Source organism: Hypanus sabinus, chromosome X1 (genome assembly GCF_030144855.1).
Source record: "Hypanus sabinus isolate sHypSab1 chromosome X1, sHypSab1.hap1, whole genome shotgun sequence".
Taxonomy (NCBI): Eukaryota; Metazoa; Chordata; class Chondrichthyes; order Myliobatiformes; family Dasyatidae; genus Hypanus; species Hypanus sabinus.
Window position 1 is genome coordinate 54,120,638 of NC_082738.1, and position 12,007 is coordinate 54,132,644.

A 12,007-nucleotide genomic window follows, 5' to 3' on the forward strand; every position below is an offset into this window, starting at 1 on the left:
TTGATGTTTTAATAATATTGAATAAAATCTCCATCTATAAATTGATTCCTCTTTATCTATCATTATCATTGTCATTATCAAAGGAGAATGATCTGACAATATTCTCGCTTTACTTTCCATGTTTTTCACTCTATCTTGCATATTCGTTGATAATAAGAAAAAATCTATCCTTGAGTATGTTTTATGTCTATTTGAATAAAATGAATAATCTCTTTCTTTTGGGTTAATTCTTCTCCATATATCAATCAAATTTAAGTCTTTCATCAATGATAGAGTTAATTTTGCTACTTTTAATTTTGTGACAACCTTTGTTGATCTCTCTAAAACTGGATCTAAACAAAAGTTAAAATCTCCACCTGTTAATATTTTGTCATGTGCGTTAGCCAAATTCAAAAAGACCTCTTGTATAAATTTTACATCATTTTCATTTGGTGCATAAGTATTCATAAGAGTCCATAATTCTGAAAAAACTTTGACAATGTATAATTACATATCTCCCTGCCGAATCAATTAATATGTTTTGTATTTTAATTGGTAAATTTTTATTAACCAAAACTGGAACTCCTCTCACCTTTGAATTAAATGAAGCTGCAATAACATTTCCAACCCAGTCTCTTTTTAATTTCTGATGTTCTATCTCCGTTAAGTGTGTTTCTTGTAAAAACGCTATATCTATTTTCATTTTTTTTTGTGTGTATGTTAAAATTCTTTTTCTTTTCACCGGTCCATTAAGCCCATTAACATTAAAACTTTAAAAATTCAGTAAATTAGTCATTATTTTCAATTATGTTACTCCAATCTATAATAATACCTAATCTTTCAACTTTCATGGTATCTTGGGAAATCTTTCTAAAATTCTCCATGTTGCTATGTGTGTCCCCACCGATCATCCAGGCAGAAAGATAGAAGAAAAATAGAGTGTAAAGAAAAAAAACAAAATACTCCCCTACTAATGTTGTGAAAAAAAAGAACACAACATTACCCCTCTCTATTGTACGGGTCATGGCGATCGCCATGATTACTCATGTGAATCCTGTAGTAATCGATCCAAAGCTCCCCAGCCCCCCCCCCCCGCAACATAAAAAAGTATATATATAAGAAGAAAAAAAATACTATTCTCAATTAGTATTTCTGAAATTTTCCTTTTCTGCCCTATGTCATCCTTAAATGTCCATCACTTCCATTCACTGTCTCTGTCTTCATCTTTAATCCATTATACTTGGAGATCTCTATGTGTAACTAGAAAGTATTTGGAAGTTTTTGTGCGAACTCCTCCGCTTCTCAATAATCGGTAAAAAATCTTCTTTTTCCCTCCTCCAAAAAAATTATCAGTGTTGCTGGGTGACACATTATAAATTTATAACCCTTTTTCCATAAAACTCTTTTTGCTGGGTTAAATTCCTTCTTTCTCTTCAAAAGGTTATAACTTATATCAGGATAGAAAAGAACTGCCTTCCCTGCTATCATCAATGGCCTGTTTCTCTTTTTGGCACATTGGGCAGCCGCCTTCAGGATCTTTTCTTTGTCTTGGTATCTTAAGCATTTTATCAAAATTGATCGTGGATTTTGATCAGCTTGAGGTCTTGTCCTTAAGGCTCCATGAGCCCTTTCAATTTCAATTAGAGTTTCTCCTTCCATTTCCAATTTTTCAGGAATCCATTTTTGAAAAAAAATTTATTGGATCTTCTCCATCTATATCTTCTTTAAGTCCAACAATTTTAATATTATTTTGTCTACTAAATTTTTCAAGCTTATCAACTTTTTCCAACATTTGTTTTCTTTCTGATGTCCAGGCAGTAATATCATCTTCCATTTTATTCATTCTTTCAACCAAGTCTTCCATTGTAGTGTCCACATCTATAATTCTCTTTTCCATTTTTTCCTGTCTTTTTGTCATTTTATCAAACATAATCTCCACATTTATCTTTATTTTTGATTATTTTAATGCGCCTAATTTACGCATTATTTGCATCAAAGTCTTTTCTATATTTCCAGAAGAACTTTTACCTCCATCTTCGTCTGATTTTTCCAGAGAATCTGACTCTCCCTCAGATTCACTTTCACTTTCGGTTTCAGTCGTAACTGGGCTTTGTAGTTCAGGTTGTTCTTGTTTGCGCAGTTCTCATTGGTCTTTTTCTTTAGAAATGGTCGATGTGGCCGCAGTTTCCTGTTCTGTATCGCTGGTGGTATAATGTACCTGAGCCCATGGTTCTTTGGCAGAGGTGGGCCTTGATTCTGTTCCAACTTGCGTTGTCTTCACGGTAGTAGGTTTCTTCATCTTCTGTTTATAAGACATAACTTGAAACAATCCGGAGTAGTTTATAAGTAACTTTTAGAAAGTATTAACTAACTTTTCTTCACTTAAACATTAATTTACTGATTTTTTTATGGGAGAGCTGGGTTTCAGCGTCTCGATCCTACGTCATCACGTGACGTCCCCCTTGTGATACTATTCTCACCCACAGAAGTATTTGAACATTTGTCCCCCAAATCCAAAACTTATTGCAAAAGCCTGAGTCGCTCAATACTTCATTTGCCTTAGCAGCGTGAGTTTTAATAACTTCACTGTGTTTAGTCCATTGATGGATTATCTCCATTGTCTCCATCACAACATGTGTCCAGTCTGAAGTCAAGTGAGGAATTGGTGGCAAGTCACCAACAACATAGTTTAGCCCGCATTATCTGTGTCCATTGAGAAGACTTGTTTTTGTTCATTGAGCAGCAACCTTTCTGTTGACACATTTGTCTGCAGTAAGGGCTCTGGAACAAGACAGACCATGGCCCAAGTCATGGTTAATTCCATCGCAACAATATACATTATTCTCTACATGTTGAATTAAATCTGAAACACACAAGCTAAATTCTGTTCTTATTTCCAGTTTAAATCTTAAATTATTTTAAGTCCATGCTTTCTATTTGTTTTTCTAGACCATCCAATCCAGACTCCTAATTGCCTTTGGATTCAGTTTGTTCATTTTCATGACCCAATTTTGTTTCAGGATAAGAGGGACAAGCACATTTTCCTTTTCCCTTGACATTTTGACAAAACTCCCCTGGATCTCAGGATGAGGGAACTGATAATCACCCTTTTGATAGGACCTGTCCCATCTTCTTGGAATAGTTGTTCCATCCTTAACTCTCCCAAATCAGGCCCATCATGTACATCAATTGTTATGTGCCAATGGTGATAACATTCCTGTTTCTCCCCCACCAGCTTCAGCTGGTTGATATGGTACCACCCACTTTTACCTGGAGAAGGCAGTACTTTGTACACTGAAGGACTTGCTTTGTCTATAATTTCATAGTGCCCTGCAAACCTTGGATTTAAAAATGGGGTGGGTTGGTACATACTAATCATAACTCTGTCCAAAGCTTAATTCTATGAGTCAAAGTCAGCTTTACTCTGTTGCTTCTTCTTTCCTATTTGGTGGGCTGCCACATAATAGGCCTCTTTCACTGCCTCTATCCACTTTTCTGACACAATCTCATCAGTTTTGGGTTCTGACAAATCTAACCCTAACAATTCCTCTAATCCTCTCATGTCCTTCCAGTCATGAGTTTACAAGGGAGGTAACCTGTAGAAGATGTCACTGTATTCCTTGATATCATCAATGCATAAGACAAAACTACCTGCCCTGTTGTTCCATGTTGTTGCATCGTTTTTGCAATCATATTTTTAGTGTTCAATTCATCCCTTCCACAATTCCACTAGACAGTGGCATATAGGGTATATGAAATCTCTGCTTGATCCCTAAAAGGGCCATGACATCTTGTGTTATCTGGGCTGTGAAATGTGTGCCATACCTGATTCAATACTCCAGTGAGTGAATATCCTTTCCAATAAGATTTTGCAATAGCCTTTGCAAAATCAGTACCTCCAGATAAACTCTGTCTTTTTGTGTGTTTCCTCCTAGCCGTCAGTCTGTGGTTTTGTATTGCCATGTGCTCCTGTTTTTTTTTCATGCCCCATGTGTTCTTGTCCCCGTTCCTGCTCTACTCCAGCCCCTGTATCACTGAGTACTCTGTCTCTCATCTGTTTCTCATTATTACCTGTGTTGCTGCCACCTGTGTCTCATTGTGCTCCACCTATCATCTGCCTCTCTGTTTATTGCTCAGTGTATTTTAGTCCTGTGTTTTCACCTGTTTGTTGTCAGATTGTGTCAGTGAATTTTCTTCAGCCTTTCCAGCATTCGTAACTGTACCCTGTCTGAATATTGACTCTGCCTGTTTCCTGATTCTGGTTTTTGGATTTCTCTAGATGTTTTGATCTCTGCCTGAACTTTGACGCTGACTTTATTTGCACCTTAGGATTTGTTACTCAATTAATATCCGTGTGTACACAGTATTGGGTCTGTGATTGGATCCCTGCTCCAGTGTCCCTGACAGTACAATCTGGCCAGAATGGATCCTGCAGACCCTGATCATCTGAGAGCTGCCCTGGAACAACAGGGAGTGATGCTGGGGAGACAACAGACCCAGCTGGACTCTGTGTTCAGGGCAGTGGAATTGTTTTTTGCCAATGTAGCCAAACGTGGCCCAGAATCAGTCACTCCAGCTATCCCAGAGCACCCATCAACATTCTGCGACTGCATCTTCTGCCCTGCCCTCCACGTCCTCGCATGCTCCTCCTGTCCAAGAGCCCCATCTGCCTCCTCTAAAAAAGTACTCAGGTGAGCGTGGTACCTGCTAGTCTTTCCCAGTGCACCCTCATTTTTGAATTGCAGCTAACAACATTTCTGAATGATCAAGCCAAGGTGGCCTACGCCATCACCGAACTGTCCGGTCAGGCGAGAGAATGGGGAACAGTCGTCAGGGAGGCAGGCTCCCCTTTCTGCATCAGTTTTCAGTTATTTTCTGAGGCGATAAGAAAAGTGTTTGATCGCTTCAAACAATGCAGAGAAGCTGCCTGTGAAATCCTGCACATGCACCGGGGCACAGATCTGTGCCAGATTATGCCATAGAGTTCCAGACCCTCGCCACCTCCAGCGCTGGAACTCGGAAGCACAGTACGACACCTTCCTGAATGGCCTCTCTGAAAACATCAAAGATAAACTGGTCACCCAGGACCTTCCTGCCACCTTTGAAGTCCTGGTGGATTTGGCCATCCGTATTGATGTCTGCTTTCAGCAGTGCTGCAGAGGGAGGGGTTCCAGAGGGTCCCTCAGGGCACTGGGTGGGTTCCAAGCTCCTCCTCAGTCTATGTTGCCCTGCCGTTTGCCCCCATCTACAATTCCCGCTCCCGAGCCCGTGGCTGTGCATGTTGACCGTACCTGCCTGACGCCGACTGAAAGACAAAGGAGAATCAGCACCCGTTCCTGTCTGTACCGTGGCCAACCAGACCACTTCATCTCCACCTGCCCAGTAAAAGCCAAGTGCTCACCAGTAGGTGAGGAGTACTGGTGAGTGTGACCCCTGTCCGGCCCTCCTCAACGCCACGCACTCTCATACCTGCTTCTCTGGAGTGGGGTGTCCAATGGTGAGCAGGCTCCTTCTTGGTCGATTCTGGTGCGGAGGGGTGTTATATTGATTCTGGTTTGGCTGCCCAGTGGGGATTATCCACGTCTGCTCTCCAGTCACCATTAATGGCCAATGCCTTGAACGGTCAGGGACTGGCTAACATCACCCATGTCACGGCCCCGGTGAATCTGTTTATCCGGCAACGCCTACCATCTTGTCTGCATCCACAAAAAGGACGAGTGGAAGATGGCCTTCAACACTACCTCAGGCCAATATGAGTATCTGGTCATGCCATTCGGTCTCACCAATGCCCCACTATGTTCCCAGCTCTGTCTGTTCACAGGTATTGCAGTGGGGTCATTCTTCCCGGTTATCCTGTCACCCTGGAACCAAGCATACTCAGGCCTTCATCAGTCAGCGGTTCTGGTGGCCCTCCAGGGGAGATGACATCCACAACTTTGTCTCAGCCTGCTCAGACTGTGCTCAAGGCAAGAACTCTAACCGGTCACCGGTTGGTCTGTTACAACCCCTGTCTATCTCCAAGAGACCCTGGTCCCACATTGCCCTGGATTTTGTCACCAGCCTTCCCCCATCAGATGGTAATACCACCATTCTCACAGTAGTTGATCGTTTCTCCAAGTCTGTACACTTCATTCCTTTACTTAGAAACTCCCTTCTGTCAAAGAAACAGCAAAATTACTAGTACTGCATGTTTTTAAATTACGTGGTTTACCTGTAGATGTTGTGTCAGACAGGGGCTCTCAATTCACATCCAACTTCTGGAGGGCAATCTGTAATCTGCTGGGTACCTCTGTGAGTCTGTCTTCAGGATTCCACCCACAGACCAATGGCCAGACCAAGCGGGCCAACCAACAGCTAAAGACTGTATTGTGGTGTCTGGTCTCCCAGAACCCCTCCTCCCCGTGAAGTCAGCAGCTACCCTGGGCCGAGTACACCACAAACTCTCATCCGTCCTCATCCACTGGTCTGTCCCCCTTTGAGTGCTGCCTTGGCTACCACCCTCCACTGTTTCCTGCCCAGGAGGAGGAGGTCGGCATTCCATCTGCCGAGACATTCATCCGCCATTGTCAGCGGACGTGGAGGTGCACTTGCTCTGCCCTCTCCTTGCCTCTGCTAGGATCAAACGTCAAGCTGACAGCCATTGCTCCAAGGCCAGGGACAGCATGTGTGGCATTCAACCCGAGACCTACCCCTCAAGGTGGATTCCTGCAAGCTACCCCTCTCTATTTCATTGGCCCTTTTCCCATTGCTGCCATCTGTCTCAAGCTCCCCTCCGTTCTCTGTCGCATTCATCCCCCCTTCCATGTGTCCTGCATCAAGCCTTTCATGAGCCACCCTCTGTGTCCTGTCTCCAAATGCCCCCTCACCCCATGGCTCAGTGATGGGTCAGAAGACTTCATAGTGCAACAACTGCTGGACGTTCGCCGCCGGGGCCGTGGCCTCTAGCAGCTTGTGAATGTTTTGATCCCTGCCTGAACTTTGACACTGACTTTAATTGCACCTTGGGTTTTGTTACTCAATTAATATCACTGTGTGCACAGTACTGGGTCTGCGACCAACACAGCTGTGTTAGTCTTAGCCAGGAAGGCTGTCACCCACTTCATAAAGGTATGTATTACTACCAGAATATATTTGTACCCTCCTGGAGTGGGCGGTCAGGGACCAACATAATCTATCTGCAAATTAGTCCAAGACCCTTCCACTGGGTGGGTGTGTCGAAGGGCTCCTTTACATTTCTATCAGAATTATATTGTACATAAATCAAGCAATCTTTGACATAATGCCTCACATCAGTCTTCATCTTAGGCCACCAGCCCACTTCTTTGATCTTTTCCAGGGTGCTTTCACACCCCTGGTGTCCCCAGAGATCATGGTACCAATGGATCATCTGGGTTCTTCCTCCCTCTGGAACCACAAACTTTCCTTCATGAAGGACAGCACCATCTTTGACAATCCTTTGTGCTCTTTGTGCTCTTTGTGCTCTTTGTATATTTCAGACCCTGCACCTCCTATCAATTTTTTAAATTCTTTATCTTTCTTCTGCTCCTCTGTTAAATCCATAACTTTAATTTGTTGTTCTTTCTGCCTCCCAATCTCCCCAATCTGTGGCTGTCGTTCCTGCCCAAATAAAGCGCCTTGCTTTGGAAATTTGTCAAGCTTTTCTATTTTCCTCTGGAGATAATTTAGAGTGGGCTTTCATCTTTATGGCTCCAAATCTTTTCCCTTTGCCTCTTCAAATATCTATTGCAATAAAGCAGCAGATGGGAGGGGTATCCTTTCAGCTGAAATAAACCCTCTGGCTTCCCCCAGAGGCACATTTTCAGTAAGGCTGTTACAAGCAAGCATACTATTAGTGTATGACTGACCCTGGCAGAAAACATTCTAGGTGGGTAACTGCATATGCTACAGTTGCCAGTTTTGCTGCCTGTGCACTCATGGTTTTGGGTAACTTTAAAGCTATACTATACCTTTCCTGGGCATGTTCATCCTCTACATGTATGCCACACCCAGTTCTCCACCCCTCATTCTGTACTGATGAGGAGTCATCTACAAAAAAAATTAAAATAGGGTTTTTCTTTTTTTCCATGGTGTCTTTATTCTCAGTCATTACTTCATCTGATCTGCTTCCACCCCCTCCTTTTTGTTTTGATACAAGTGGGCACTTTGGATAATTTGCTGTCATAATTTGACACTATGTTCACTTCCTTGGAACATCAGGCTGACATTGAGGTAGTGTTTACCCACTTTACACTAATATTTATCCCTTGCAGCAGCAATGTCCATCCAACAATTGTGTTCTGGCTTACTGAACCATCTTTAATCCTTCCATCTAACAGTAATTGTATGTGGGTATATTCTGTCAGTATTGTAAGTGGATAAAGTCCCACTTTGTAGGCAAAATGTTGTACTGCCCAGAAAGCCGCTAACAAGGGTTTTTCACAAACAATATACCCCTGTTCTACTGGTGTGAGCATGTGTGATGCATACACTACTGGTCTTAACTTCTCATGTGTCTCCTGTAACAGCACTGCTGAGAGGGTGGTGTCAGTTGTGGCCACCTCCAATGAGAATGGCTTATTCAGATTTGGGGTTTTTAAAGCAGGCACAGGGCCAACGCTTGCTTCAGAGCTGTGATGGCCTGGGTGTGTTCTGATTTCCATTCCCATACCACATTCTTTTCTCAGTAATTCCATTAAAGGAGCAGCCTTCATGGAAAATACATCAATGTAATTCCTACAGTAGCCTACCAGCCCCAGAAAAGACCACAGCCCCTTCGGGTCTTGGGGAATAGGCAGTTTCATAACTAACTACTCTTTGCTTATCAATTTCTTTTTCCCAGTGTCAAGATCATTTCCAAATAACTAACTTGTTTTATCACCTGTGCTTTTTTAGGATTTACCCATAGTTCCAATGCAGGTAATAATTGCAGCAGATCTGTCAATAGCTGATAATGTTCCTGCTTAGTTTTAGTATACAGAATTAGATCATCTACATCTTACACCATAGAACATTACAGCACAGAAACAGGCCTTTTGGCCCTTCTTGGCTGTGCCGAACTATTTTCCTGCCTAGTCCCACTGATCTGCACCTGGACCATATCCCCCCATACACCTCTCATCCATGTATCTGTCCAAACTTTTCTTAAATGTTAAAAGTGAGCCCGCATTTTCCACTTCATCTGGCTGCTCATTCCACACTCCCACCACTCTCTGTGAAGAAGCCTCCCCCAATGTTCCCTTTAAACTTTTCCCCCTTAACCAGAGGACATGGGTTAATGGTATTTTTCTCCCCTGGCCTCAGTGGAAAAAGTCTGCTTGCATTTATTCTATCTATACCCATCATAATTTTATATACCTCTATAAAGTCTCCCCTCATTCTTCTACGCTCCAGGGAATAAAGTCCTAACCTATTCAACCTTTCTCTGTAACTCAGTTTCTCAAGTCCTGGCAACATCCTTGTAAACCTTCTCTGCACTCTTTCAAACTTACTAATATCCTTCCTGTAATTCGGTGACCAAAATTGCACACAATTGTAATTTGGTGACCAAGTACTTGGGCTTTGAGAACCGTTTTAACCCTTCCCCTAAATGCTGGTGAAATAAAGATGGGGAATTATGAAACCCCCATTGTAGGGCAGTCCCTGAAATGTAAATGCAAATTTGTATTGACACTCTTTCTAGTGGGACAGACCAAAATCCATTATTTATGTCCAAAACTGTGAACCAGTGCGCTCTTTCATTCTGTTTGACCACTGTCTCCAGGTTTGTTGCTACAGGTTTGAGGCTGGTAACGGGGTTACTTCATTCAGTTCTTGATAATCTATTGTCAACCTACAACTACAATCTAGTTTCCTCACTGGCCATATGGGTGAGTTGTTAGTGGAGGCTTCTGGTCTCAGTACCCCTTGTTGTACCAATCTTTGTATTACTTTACCGACATCTTTCTCTGCTTTTTTTGGGAAACCCATATTGCTTCTGCAGTTAGGGGTCTGGACCTTGGCATCACACACTGCCTGCCATCTTTCTGCAGTCATGCTCGTGCCTTGCAAATGCCTGTGAGTTCTGTGCAATAGTTTGCTGCACCTTCTGATCACTGCTCACTCCTCCGGTTGTATCCACATTTCACCCATTGTGCATATTCTAGCCTGATATTCTCCTGCTGGGATGTGGTGTATGTTATTCATGGCATCTGCCCAATTGTTCAATTAACTAGGTCAAAATAAAGCCCTGCTTTGGCCATATAATCACTCGCAGTATATGTTCCTGCTCCCTGAGTAATTTCATCAATGCTATTGAATGTTTCAGTGCTATGCCTCCTATTCTAACTTCCAATAGTACACTCATATGTCCCACTTGTGAATGTCCTGTGAATCCACTTAAGATAATTTTACCTTGTATCTCCCAATTTGCATTATTTACATTGGTGGTATTGACAGTAGTGCAGGATTATCCAACGTCCCTTAAAAGGTATCAGGGTGGCCTCCAACCCTACCACTCTCTAGAAGTCTTCTGGTTTCATCTTACCTTGTGTCACACACTCATGTTGATATGACCTGACACAACCAATGAGCCTCGGGGTACAATTCCTTGATGGTGGTGTCTCCACCATGTTATTTTGCTTGGCCTACTGAGTTTCTCCAGCATTTTGTGTGTTGCATGTTATTTTGCGGGCTTGGTCTTCCAGGCCCTCCAAGGGCAAACCTCATTGCTCTTTCTCGGCTCAATTTGGACATTCTCTCTTAATGTGCCCCTCTTGACCAGTTACAGAATTTAATTACTCCACCTTCAGTTCTCCCTGTTCCTGGCCCTGTTCCATATCCTCTGTCTTTCTTTGCCCCTTGACAGTGTGGCAGGAAAACCCTCAGTGTGGGTCCCCTACCCTCGTTTCTCCAGACAGTTGCCTGATTTTTAATAGGCATCACCTTCCCATTTGGTCTTTGCACCTCCTTTCCCCATGCTCTACTCAATTTCCTCAGTATCCGTGCCTCAGTGTGTGTGGGTTCAGAAGTATCAAACATTTCCAGTGCCGTTTTTAGATTCATCGGCACGGTGAGATACCAGTGTCCTCAACCATCCATTTGAGACCACTGGTCCTAAATGGTCCTGCTCTAATGCTGTTCCATAAACCCCTTGGAACACAGGTCATAAACGGGATGCAAATGCTGGCGTGTCTACAGGGTCCCCTCTGTTAATACCCATAACAGTCATTATTGCATTTTCAGTTCCTCATTTGTTCTTTTACTGTGTTGTATACCTGGAAAAGCTGAGTGTGTATTTGGACGTAACCACATTATAATCAATTTCTTTTCCTCGGAGTCATCTATGCCATGTATTATTCTGATTACTAGTTGCTTGGAAAAGCTCTCGAGGATCAGCTCCGAGCACACATACTGTATCCCATGTCCTGAGCAATATCTCTAAGCTGTTGTACCCTGAACGGTGTAGTGTATGTTATATTCTGATTTTGATTTGCTCCCCCGCATCTCCTCTTTGATAGTAACTAGGGGTGTCAATCGTGCAGATGGTAGCACGGGCTCTCGTTGGTAGGGTGTCAGTGGGAGTTCCTCGGGAAATGGTGCTTTGTAATTATAGTACTGTAACCATATCTAGTAGTTTCATCTGCTAAGTTAATGCCAATCAATGTCTCTGTATTCACCTTCCTCCCTTTTTTCAGATCCAAAAGCACATATTATTCTTCGCTGTACCGCAAGTTGGCCCTGCAGCTTTAGAATCTGCTTTAAACACTTTGCATGATCGCTAGTGTTAATATTCCTTTGCTGTGCTGATTTCTGAATCACATTCATAGCCATCTTTAAGTCACCGTGCTGTTTCCTTAATCCTTCTGCTTCATCCTTGGCTAGTTCGGCTGCTTCCTTTAGTTTACTTTTTTCTCTAGGTAATTCTCACACTTCAACTTCAACTGGTTCATGTGCATCATCCATACCTCTCTGAACCTGTAACCCTTTCTCTAAAGGTTTCTACCTCCTTTTGGAGCATTTTGTATTCTTCTAACCTATCTCGCTCGGCTTC